Consider the following 12,869-nt stretch of genomic DNA (forward strand, 5'->3'; position numbering starts at 1 on the left):
ACTTTGAAATTAGTGTGAAGACTAGGGTAAGATAAATCTCAGAGAAAATGTCAGTTTAGAAAAATGATGAGCTCTTTTATAAAATATCTAACACTTGAAGAATAGTTGACCATTAAATTATCACTTTAATTTGGTATTAATTGTGCTCTATGAAATTTTCTACTTCTGTGAGTACACACTAACCTGCTTGATTGACTTACTGAATATGGATATTTGTTTTTATTTCCCATCTTCAGTCTGATTTTTGTAGCTATTATATTTTAAATTATTGTTAGAAAAGGTAAAGCATAACCAGGAAATGTGCTGGGTTAATTCCTTGAATATCAACACATGAGACATCTTTCTTGACATGTATTTGTATGTTATACCAATATTTGAACATTTACTATTTGAAAATCATGGTTATATTTGGTGAGGACCAAAATATTTCAAAAATAAATAATGTCCCAATGGCTTGTCAGATTAGTTTCTTATATAACCCTAAATGTTTCATATTTCTATTTGCAAACATAAATGGTATTTTTCAATTCCAATTTCCATTTCTTCATTGTTCAGATATAGAAACACAGTTGAATTTTGTATATTGACTTCATATACTGTGAAATTGCTAAAGGCATTTATTAGTTCTACTTGTTTTCTTGTATATATGTTAGGATTTCCTTCATAAACAATCATGGTATCTGTGATTAAAGAGAATTTACTTCCTCCTCCCTAATCTGTAGGCCTTTTATTTCCTTTACTAGCCATTTTATTTATTTATTTCATTGACTAGGTCTTCTATTTCAAAGTAGAATAAAAATGGTGTGAGCAGACATAATGTTTTCAGTCTTGGGGGATAGCATTCAGCTTTTAACAATTAATTATGTTATTACCTGTAAATTTTTCATACATGCCTTTGATTAGGTTGAGGGAGTTCCCATATATTTCTCATTTGCCAATAGAGTTTTTTTTCTTTTAATCATGAATGGGTATGAATTTTGCCAAATTATCTTTTACATCTATTGAAATAAATATTTTATTTTCCTTTTCAGTGCACTAATTTGGTGAATTACATTGCTCCATTTTCAAATGTTAAGTCAACCATACATCCTGGGATGAACCACACTTGGTAATTATCCTTATTCTTTGTATACATTGCTGTATTCAACTTTCTAAAATTTTGTTGAGGATGTTTACATTTAAGCTAATGAAGGATTTTGGTGTCTAGATTTTTCCTTGTAATGCCTTTGGATTTTGTGTCAAGATATTTCTGACCACATAAAATAAGCTGGGAAGACTATCTTCTGAAGAATTTGTATAAAATTGATATGATTTCTTCCATAAGTGTTTGGCAGAATCCACAGTGAACTCATCTCAGCCTAGAATTTTCACTGGGGGAATAATTTTAAACTTAGATCCAATTTGTCTAATAGCTAAGAGGTTATTAAAGTTATATATTTTTTCTTGTGTGGGTTTTGGCAATTTGTATCTTGCAAGTACATATTTGTACATATGACCTTCACTGTTGTCTTATTAACATATAATTGTTTATAATATTTTATATTAATACTTTGTTCCTTGTAGGATCTTTAGTGATTGTTGCTTCTTTAATTTGTAGCATCTCTCTTCACTGTCCTTGTCAATATGATTAGAGTTTATAAATTTTCATACTCTTTGCAAAGAACCAGCTTATGATTTCACTGGTTTTCTCTACTGTTACTGCTTTTATTTCATTCTTTGAGTCTTTTAAAAATTGTATTTTTTTTCCTTCTGATTACTTAGTGTTTAAATTATTTTTTACCCCCTAGTTTCTTAAGGTAGAAGAAAAGATCATTAGTATGAGACCTTTCTTCTTTTCCAAACTAAGTATTTAAAATTATAATTTTTCCACTGCTTAACTGCATCCCACAAATATTGATATGTTGTATTTTGATTTTCATTTTATTAAGAATATTTTAATTTTACTTATAATTTCTTCTTTAATTCATGGACTATCTTTAATCCATGTTGTGTTTATTAATTTTCAAATATTTGGGGATTTTCCAGATTTTATCTTTTTTCTTTCAGTATAATTTTACTTGATCAGAGAATATATTTTGTACAAGTTCTATCCATTTAAATTTATTAAGATTTGCCTTGTGAATCAGAATGTGGTCTATCTTGGTGAATATTCCACATTACTTGAAAGGAATGTATGTTTAATGTGGTTTTTAAGGGGAGAGTTCTCTAAATATAAACATGTACAAGCTGGTTGATAGTATTGTTCAGGTTTTTTATATCCTTTCTGATTTTCTGTCTACTTGTGTAACAATTATTGAGAAAGAGGTGTTCAAATCTCCAGTGATATTTATAGATTTGACTAATACTCGTCTTATGAAATTTGGCTTCATATATTTTGAAGCTCTGTTTTTGGATCAATACACAGTTGGGGTTATGTTTTCTTGATAAATTGACTCCTTTATCTTTATGAAGTTTCCCTCTTTGTCATTGATTATATCTCTTGTTCTGTGATCAACTTTTTCTAATATTACCATAATCACTCCAGTTTTTTTTAAAAAGTTTGTTTTCATAGTATTAATGGGGCTCAGGGAAGGGTGTCCCCAAATATGCCAAAGCAGCACATTGCTTATTTTGAATTAAAGTTACTTGAGAAACAGCCAGTGCAAAAAAAGGAGACTCTGACCCTCCTCTTGGTCCCCCTGAAAACAGGAAATAAATTTCCCATGTTAAAGTTACCCTCCCTGTATCAAGAGGTAGAAAGACATCCTTATGGCCAGAGACAGGGTATTCAGTGTAGAGAAGGTTGTGTAAACAAAGTCTGCCTAGTTTTTTTTACTAATTACTACCCAAACCTAAGTTTCTTGTCTTGTCAGTTCTTTACACATTTGTTGTTTCTTTGTCTAAAAGGTATATAAACAGCTTGCTTTGGTCACTTGAGTTTTATATGTGTGAGACCTCTGTGCAAATGAAATTAAATGTGTTCTTTTTCCTGTTTATCTGCCTTGTGTCAATTTAATTATTAGACCACCAAAAGAAACAAGAAGGGTAGAGGGAAAATTTCCTCTCCCTGACAATATTTTTTTTAATCCTTTTACTTTTAATTTCTCTGTATCTTTATATTTAAAGTTGATTTCTTATAGACAGCATATAGTAAGGTCTTGCTTTTTTATACAATCTGGCAATCTGTACATTTTAATTGGAATATTTAGACAATTTATACCTAACATAATTATAGATAGGCTGGGTTTTAAGCTTACTGTCTTTAAATTTGTTTCTATTTGTCACCACCTGTTCCTTTTTATCTTCTCTTCCTATATTCTTATAAATTGTGTATTTTTTATGATTTCATACCATCTTCTAAATTGCCTTAAGAACTATACCTCTTTTTTTGTTAGCAGTTGCTTCAGGTTTTTACAGTAGTCATCTTTAACTTATCACTACCTATCTGCAAATATTATAACACTTTATATATAAAGAAGTACCTTATCAGAGTGTATTTCAACTTCCCCCACCATTCTTTATGCTACAGTGATCATAAATTTTGCTTCTGCTATGTTAGAAACTCCAAAATATATTGCTATTATACTTGCATTATATACTCAATTACTTTTAAAGAGATTTTAAAATAATAATAATTTTAAAATATTTGCCCTTATATTTACCATTTCCAGCACTCCTCATTTCTTTGCACAAAGCCAAATTACCTTCTAGTATTATTTTTCTTTTGCCTGAAGAACTCTCTTCAACACTTTTTTTAGTGCAAGTTTGTTGATGATGAATTCTCTCAAATTTGTTTATCAGAAATGCCTTTATTTTGCTTTCTTTTAGAAAGACAGTGAGATTATTTTAGCCTGTAGATAAATTTAGGAAAAATTGACATCTTTAAAGAACTCCTAGAAACTCAGTATATGATTTATTTATTCTAATAGTACATTTTTGTAGACTTTTAAAAATATATACTCCTAATTTTTCTTATTGTTTATTCTTATCTTTTTTATCTTTATGCTACTGGTGTGACTGCAATTATTTTTTTCAATTATCTTTTAATTGGTTATTTTTGGCTTCTATGAAGCTACATTTTTAAGATTTATTTTTCATGTGGCCACTCTTCTCAAGGATGTGAGAGAGTCTGAGAATTGTGTAAGTCATGTCACTTGATAAAAGCAGGGGAAATGCCTCTCTTTCTGAAACAATTCCCACTTCTGATTGGTGCAAATCTTAGATCTCTGAGCCAGGAATGCAATAGCACTAACCAGATGTCTCCCTATTGACTGGGTAAGACTGCAGTACTTTGTGAGTTAAAATATGCACGTGTCTCCAAAATATTTCTTTACCTTGTTCTATGGACTATTTTTATAAGATTTATAGGAGTTTGCTAATTTCTTGCCTGGAAGATTTGGCTTTCCAAGTTATGTTTTGTTTTGTTTTTTCCTTTTTCTCAGTCTTCACGGATACTTCAAAGAAAATTGAGTAAGGAAAATTTATGAGCTCTTAATTAGATACACTTTTGAAGGGGAACTCAAATTACCATTGTTAAAGTATCATTAAATTATAAAAAGTTTCAAAGGAAAAGCGTTAGTACACTATTTTCAGGAATTGCATTCAATTAACAGTAGAATGCTCTAATTCAAGTCACTTGTTTTAGGTGTTATGTATTACATTGTGTAAAACATGCATGCTCTGGGATCTTGCTCTTGATAAGCTCTTAGCTTTACATAAGAACAGTTCCCTGAACACCCACTGTAAAGAATATTCTACTTTTATTGCATTATTGTTTGGTCTTCATTATTATTGCATTTTTCTCTGTCTATACTGATCTAGTACACTAATTTGTCTACTTATACTTATCATGTCTCCCTTCACTAGAATATAAGCTCCATGAGAGCAGGACCTTGTGTGTTTTTTTCATTTTTGTATTGTTAGTGCCCAAAATAATGTTGGACATGTAGTAGGTATTCAATAAACAATTTTGTATGAATACATAGGCAATGAATTAACTTAATTTAAATGCTATGTTTTCCATTAAAGTACAGAAGAAAAAATCAATTTTTGCCGGGGATATTAAGATGGAGGAACTATACTGAAAGACTTAAGAAATGCATTTGAACTGGACCCTGGAGAATAATAGTAATTTATGGGGTGGAAAAGAGTGAGAACGGTAATTTCTTAGTTTGGGTTCCATAGAAACCAAGCCTAAGGCAAGGGTTGAGGTACATGTGGTTTACTAAAGGAGTACTCTTCAGGAAAATCCTTTAAGGGAATGAGTGAAGCAGACTAAGGAAAGGAAACTTGCTCATCAGGGGTGTGGTCTCAAGTAAAGTCTAGCATTGACTCCACCCTGGGGAGCTCTGGAGTGTAAAGTCTCAATATGTCTCTTGATAACCAACGAGATTCTCTGGAGAAGGGTCCAGGTATAAGCCCTTATTTTCAGACTTCGCAGCAACTTGAGATAACTATACCAGCTGATAAAGGGGATCTGAGTGACATGTCACAACTCAAATTCAGCAGCACATGCACTAACTAACTAACTAAATGATAAAGAAAACAACATTTAATAAAGCTGTTTTCTTTTTTGGAGAAATCAACCATTTGGGCAAAATTCTAGGTGTCATAAATAGCCCAGGAGTTTCACTCCCCTAGCTCACATTTTAATTGACTGATTTTCAATAGCTGCTGCTCCAGAAGGCAAAAATCTTTTGAGAATCACCAAATACATCTCTAATCATAACAAATGCTACTCTTCTGAGTTATGATGGTCACTTTAAAGTTACAATTGTAAGTTCCATAAGTAGATTTTTATTAAAAATGTCTCCCATAACTTCAAATCTAAAGAGATGTAATTTGGAGATTTGAAAATTATAACAGTAAGACCTAAAATTCACAATATTAATATTAAAAATGTTTGATAAATTGTTTTGGGTTACTTATTAGGCTAGGTTGAGCCAAGAAAAGTTAGTCTTGATATAAATTGAGAAGGTAGAAACAAATTCTGTTCCTTTTTTTTTTTCAAGAGGAAATGAGCATTCCTGAACAAGGGACCCTGCAAAGAAAATGCCTGTCATGATTTCAGCAGATTTCAGAGCAAAGATAAATTGTAATTGTGTCATCACTGAAAGATGCTATCAGGTTAGACTGAATGAGAGATGATGGTTTCACAGTCAAGAAATAGCTATCTCCTAAGATCTTTTTTTTCATTTAAATTCTCTGTGCAAGATTGTTCTTATCTTATGTGGGCTTATTATCTACACTGTTTTCATTTCAAAGGAATTTAATATTGAAACACTGAGGGTGAAAAGCTGTGAAGATTTTACTAACCTTCCAGATCTAAATTTTGTGGGTTTTTCCTTCGACATGAGTAAAATGGTGTATAATACCTACCTACGTGGGCCAGACACAGCAGTCATTACCATCTTTTAGAAATGGATTTTTCTGTCCATTTCTCTCCCCCTGCCTTCCCTGCCCCACAACCTCTGTTACTTGTATATATTTCTTATATTAAGTATTATGAGATATACATCTTTTATTTAAGTAAAATTCCTGTGTATCACTTATATTAATGCATGAATATCAATCAAGTGCAGCATGCTCATTAAGAACAAAGACACTGGAGGCAGACTTTTCAAATCACAGCTTCACCATTTACAAGCTGTGTGACATTAGGCAAGTTATTGACAGACACCCATTTCTGGCTCTATAAAATGGAATAAATAATAAAACCAATCATTTTGTCTGTGTGTGTGTGTGTGAAGATGAAGTAAATTAACATTTGTAAAGTACATCAAGAGAATTTCCTGGGCTAGAATTGTAAATGACCCATCCCTAAAGTCTTGTGATATTGTAATTTTCATTGCATTGATTGAGTTATGCTAGAGAGTAAGGCATCATTAAATGTGTCAGATCCTAAGTAGGTGCCTAATAAATATTTGGTAAAGGAAGAGACAAAAGTAAAAAAAAAAAATAAGCCCACCTATTTCTTGTTTGGGTAAGCTAGGAGAATTGAGTTAAATTATTTCTGACTGTAGAATTATTCATTCACAAACATTTTCACATCAATTTTACATGATTTCACAATCACAGTCATAACAACTCTTTGACAATTATTGATTTAGAGGAAAATAATTAGTAACACGTTTGTAATTCTGTAATTCATTATTTTCCTTTCCAAGGGAGATGATGTGGTGGTTCTCAAAGCAAAGGAAGGGAGGGAGGGAGGAAAGAAGGAAGGGAGATAGAAAGAGAAAAAGATAGCTTTCTTCTCTCCTGTCGAACTGCCCTCTTAGGTCCTGGTATCCTTGCCCTATACCTGTTTACACTTAGCCTCATATAGTCCTTCAGTCAGCCTGAGGAGACCAGTTCACTGACCTTTGCCTAACCAACAGAAATAGATCTTGCCCAGTGTCCCTGAGAGAACATCTGACATTCTGTCTACTCTGCTCACCCAGATAACACCTTAAAGAAAATTCCACATTTATCTGTTTGGGTATTAGTTTTCACATGGCCAAACTCTTTGGAACTGCAGTAGAAAATGATTTATCAAATGGGAGACAGATAGTGCTGTAGAGAGGAAGAACTTCAAAACTTTATACATATCAAAATTGCTGTCTCTTGCTGTAACAATTGTGGCTAAGTACAGATAAGAATGTGCCAAAAGATTGAGCCAGACATATGTCTTTCTCCTTTGAATCTCCTTCTGCTTCTCATACAATGTCTAAACCCAGGCTTATTGTTCCAGCCTGAGAGGGCTGAGAGTTTGTGGCTTAGACATATCTACAACAGACATTAAGATATTCTGTTTCCTTCTTTCTTAAGCTTGTGTGTGTGTGTGTGTGTGTGTGTGTGTGTGTGTGTTTTCTACAGGCATGCTTTCACACAATCTCATGTCTGTACATTGACTGCTGCACTTTGAATTGACTCTTTCATTCATGAGAATGCTGAGATGTGAGATTTCACCCTGAACATTAAGGAAGCATGAGGCAGGTCTTTTTGTTGACTTTAGTTTGAGGGTTTATAAAGAAAAAATTATAGTGTGTTCTATACTGGGCTTTGTGGCCAAACGTTTAGTTAATGTATAGGTTTACTTTACTCTGTTTCTATTATTTCCTACACATATGTATTTCTTCTGGAAAAGATGGCAAGTAGGTTTGCTGGTTGGGTCAGGGCAGAATTTAAATAATCGTGGTGCTTTGTACAAAATCCCAGTATCGTATAACACTTTAATGGCATTTCGATCCAACTGTTACTTCTAGCAAAAGTAACTTCTTATAATTCCTTGAACATGGGCTTCAGGATGTTTTCTTGCCTCTTCTTTTCTCTTAAGGTAGCCCTGAATTTGGATTCACATTATGAATTTTCCTTTAACCTCTTTATTTATCCAAATCAATTTTTACACAGGGCTACATCAATCAATTCAAGGACAACAAGTAAACACTGTCAAAGAAAGTAAACAGCCTGGACAGGACAGAAGAAAAAGGTTCACAGTATATAACATAATTATAGTGACTTGTTTCTTCCCACACTAAGAAAAAGAATGCATAACTTATCTTCAAGCCTGGCAAGTGTTTAATATTTTAATTCCCCTCAACAACCTGAAGCTTGAAAAATAAGGAAGTCAAGACTGACTTTTTCTTGAATTATGATCAGACAGGGACATACTTTTGTTACATTAGTAGAAAAAAAATCCAAGTATGGATTTGGAATGATTAAAAACCAGATATAGAAGGGAGTTCTTAATGCATTTCACTAGTATTCATAAAACAGATTTCCTCATAAATCTCCTATGCTTCTGTCTGGCTTCAGAAGACAGGCTAAGTCTCCAGGGTTCTGTCTCAATGAAGGTTTAATTTATCTCATTTCCACCTCTGTGAGAGAATTTCTGATGGTTGTCTAGATTTTCTAAAACATCTATTTTAGAATGATAGCCTATATTTTCATTTGACACTTAAAATGTCTGCTTCTGAAAGAAACAGTAGGAAATTTTTAGCTGGCTGTAATGTAAATTCAGGTGGGGAGTTCTGAGGGTTTATGCCAATTACTGAAGGAAAGAACATCGCTAACCAAGATTTTAATGTAAAGAAAATCCTCAAAATTTGATGTGCATGTATACATCAGAAATGAAGAATTTTACCATAAAAAATGGAAAGCAAAGTGTTTAATCTAGATGACCTTAGAATGTTTCCACTGTGCATAAGAAGCAAAAGAATAATTTTCATTGCCCTGCAGCCTGTGAGTGTTGTATTTAAAAAGAACTGTGAATAACGAAAGAATATCACTTCATATACTGGAGCAGAACTGATTTTCATTTATTAATTCTTTCCTAGAAAGCCCTGTGATTTGGAGGTGAATTCCCACAGGTTAAAGTGAATACAATTTGCATAGGCATTGAAGAACTCTCCAAGGGGCAAGTGAAACAAAATAAACATATAGGAACATAAGTATATAATATTGTACACAGTACCTATTCAGTTATCTACACATAATTTAATTAGAATTTTTTCTGAGGTGGAATTCAAATATATTAACCAACATTTTCAAAACTAGCTTAAAAGTTTCATTTATTTTTCTTCATTAGCTAATCTATTTCACTTTCACTACAATTATCCATTACTGTCTTTAGGCCTCATACGTTTACAACTGTGTCCTTAATATACAGTGTGCTTGCTGCTCAGGTCCACACTAACCTCCATGAATAAAATGTAGTAGGCCACGTGGTCTCTATTTTACAGCTATGATTCAAACAGTCACATAAGAATAAAAAAGGACAAAGATCAATAGCAAGCACTTAATCTGGTTTTGCAAAAAGTCTGAACAGTTGACTTTCTGTCAGCTTGAAGTTCATTTTTATGTGAGTATAAATGCCCAGCAACTTAAATGCATGGGAATCAAAATCTTTCCGAGATGGTTTAAATGTGGGCATGCTTTAATTAATGATTGGTTTCACAGTACATAAAAATACATGATTTAATAAGTTCTGAAAGTCTCTTGTCAGCCTAATTCCCTGAAGACAGGGAAAACACCTAGAGCTTAGTCAAGATTTAATTGTAGGCACCTTTTTAAAGACCTCATTGCCTCCTTACTTGTCTACTAGGGTATTTGAAAGAGATCTAGTCTGGAAATTCAGGCAATCTCAACCACATTAGTTTCTTCTGTTTCTTAAAAACTAAAATCTAGAATGGGGAATTGAAAATAAATACCATTAAAGCACTAACATTTAATTTTGTTCACATCTTTGTTTCTTTACATGCAAATACTTATTAGTTTAATGAATGCAATTATGAGTACCCCCAAAGTCTATCATAATGGTACATAATGATATATACAAATTAGAAAAAACTGAGAAAGAAGATGTTGGTAGATTAGAAGTTTAACTTTAAACATTTAATAGATTTCTGTGTATATAAGCATGCAGTTGACCTTATCCTGGTTGTACGACAGGTTTGATTTTTAAATTACTTTATGCTCGGTATTTAGTGGATAGTGACTTATTTTTTGCCTCATGGATTTGAAGACCAAATTATTTTTCCTCCTTGCCTCACAGATTTGTACATCAGATAATCTTTACAGCCTCCTGTAATCCAGTTTATAACACCTGCTCTCCTGTGAAACTACTGAAGGCTCACTTCAACACAATCCACCTATCTAGCCCTCACCTTTTCCACCTCTCAACTCCAAATAACCAACATAATGATGTGATTCATATGTTTTATTTTTCTTTGAGATACCAAATCTAAAGGGAAAATACTGTATTTTACATATATACATACAATCCTATTCATATACTCCTTTTCTAGAAGACAATGGTTGAAAAAAATAAGGCTATTATATGAAACACAACAATTATGTTCAATTGTCTGGTCACATGCAAAATAAGAATAGTATTTCCCCCAAATTTGATGAAACTCAATCTCCAGGAAAATCACCAAAAAGACCATATGGATGATATCAATGACAGTAAACCTAGTTTCTTTTTAGTAGGTATTAGCTTGCAGAAAACAAAATGAGTTTTAGTAATGTGTATTATTTGTATTACTTTCTACCAACGACTATTCTTAGTAAAGAAAGAAGTAGTTACATGATTCAATCCAGGAGCAACTAAATGAGAAAAAATAGAATTTATATTTACTATTGACAGAGAGTTTTACAAATATTAGAATCCTAAAGAATTTCTAGGCTTACTGAACAAATGTTTTCTTTCTAACAAGTTTGTGATTCTATTAAGTTTGAGAGAAAATTAGCCGCTAAGTGTGGTTACTAAGGGAAAAGTGGCAGCCAAACTTTTGTAAGTAACTCTGAACTTTCTTCTTTCAGGAAATTTTGTTTTCAGAAAGCATACACAAAGCATGCTTTTGATTTACACTTCTGTTTTGTTGAGTCTTAAACCTGCATGAAGTGCAAGATCAGTGTACTGGATGTCTGTTGACAGATACTCTTAAAAAAAGGAATGTCACGCAGCAGACTGTCTGAACTCTCACACTGTATTAGCATTGTCATCTCAGGGTTATATTTAAATCCCTTTTCTGCCCTCATATATTCACATGCCTTACTTGAAAGTTGCCATGAGTGTAAAAAGTTACAATTACATATAGAAACATGAGGAAACTGTGACTACATTTGAAATATGGACTTAAGAATTATGTCTGATCCTGGTAAATTTTATTATATACATATCAATTCTGAGCCTTATATAAGTTGATTATACAGTACATAATCATTTCCATCTGGTTTCTTTTGCTTAAAATAATGTTTTTGAGATTCAATCATGATGTTGCCTTTATCTGTGGTTAGTTCCTTTTTATTGCTTATCAATATTTCATTGTATAAATTTATCATAACTTGTTTATCTGTTCACCTGTTTTTGGATGGTTTGATTGTTTTCAATTCTTGATGTTTAGGAATAAAGCTGCTGATTTCATTCTTGTGTAAGACCATACTTACATTTCTCTTGTGTGAATGCCCAGGATTGACACTGATGGATCACATGAGAAGTGGATACTTAACTATGAAGTGGCTGTACACTTTTGCATTCTCACTAGTAATGTATTAGGGTTCTAGTTATGCTGCATCCTCACCAGCACTTGGAACTGTCAATCTTTTAAAATTTGAACATTTTGTTAGTGATGCAGTGTTATCTAATTTGGCTTTTTACTTGGATTTCTCTAGTAACTAATGATATGGATTATCTTTTCCTGCATTTATTGGTCATTTATTAATCTTCTTTTGTGAAGTTTCTTTAAGTTTTGTATATATATTTTTTATTATTGACTTACTTTTATATTCTAGTTTCAAGTCTTTACCAGAGATCTGTATTGAAATGATTTTTAATCGGTCTAAAGCATGCTTTTTCATGTCCCTTAATGGTATTTTTTTAAGTACATTTTTAACTTTGCTAAAGTCACATTTTACCTTTTACATTTCTTGCTTCTTTTTTTCAGAAATATAACCTTACAACAGCTTAATTTCACTTACCCAACCTCCTCCTTTGCACTGTTGTTTTCATGTATTTTCCATCTGCATATGTAGTAATCACCATCTGGCACTGTTATAATTTTTTAACTAGTTATTATTTATAAAGAAATTAACAAGAATAAAGCTCAATTTTAAATATTTCTGAAGCTCTTTATTCCTTCTTATAGATCCAAGTTTTTACTTGATATCATTTTCCTTCAGCCTGAAGAATATCTTTTAGCACATCTTGTAATGAAAGTTTACTAGTGATCGATTCCTTCAGCTTTCATTTATCTAAAAATGTCTTTATTTCAACATCCTTTTTTTATGAGTGAGGTTATCATTTGAAATAATATTTTGGCATTTTCATTTTTTCTCAAAAAATTTCAGAAGCTTCACAGTTATGTGTCTATAAATGAGGTTTTGTTTGTATTCATCCTACTTGGGCT

This window comes from Balaenoptera ricei, chromosome 8, assembly GCF_028023285.1.
Source record: "Balaenoptera ricei isolate mBalRic1 chromosome 8, mBalRic1.hap2, whole genome shotgun sequence".
NCBI lineage: Eukaryota > Metazoa > Chordata > Mammalia > Artiodactyla > Balaenopteridae > Balaenoptera > Balaenoptera ricei.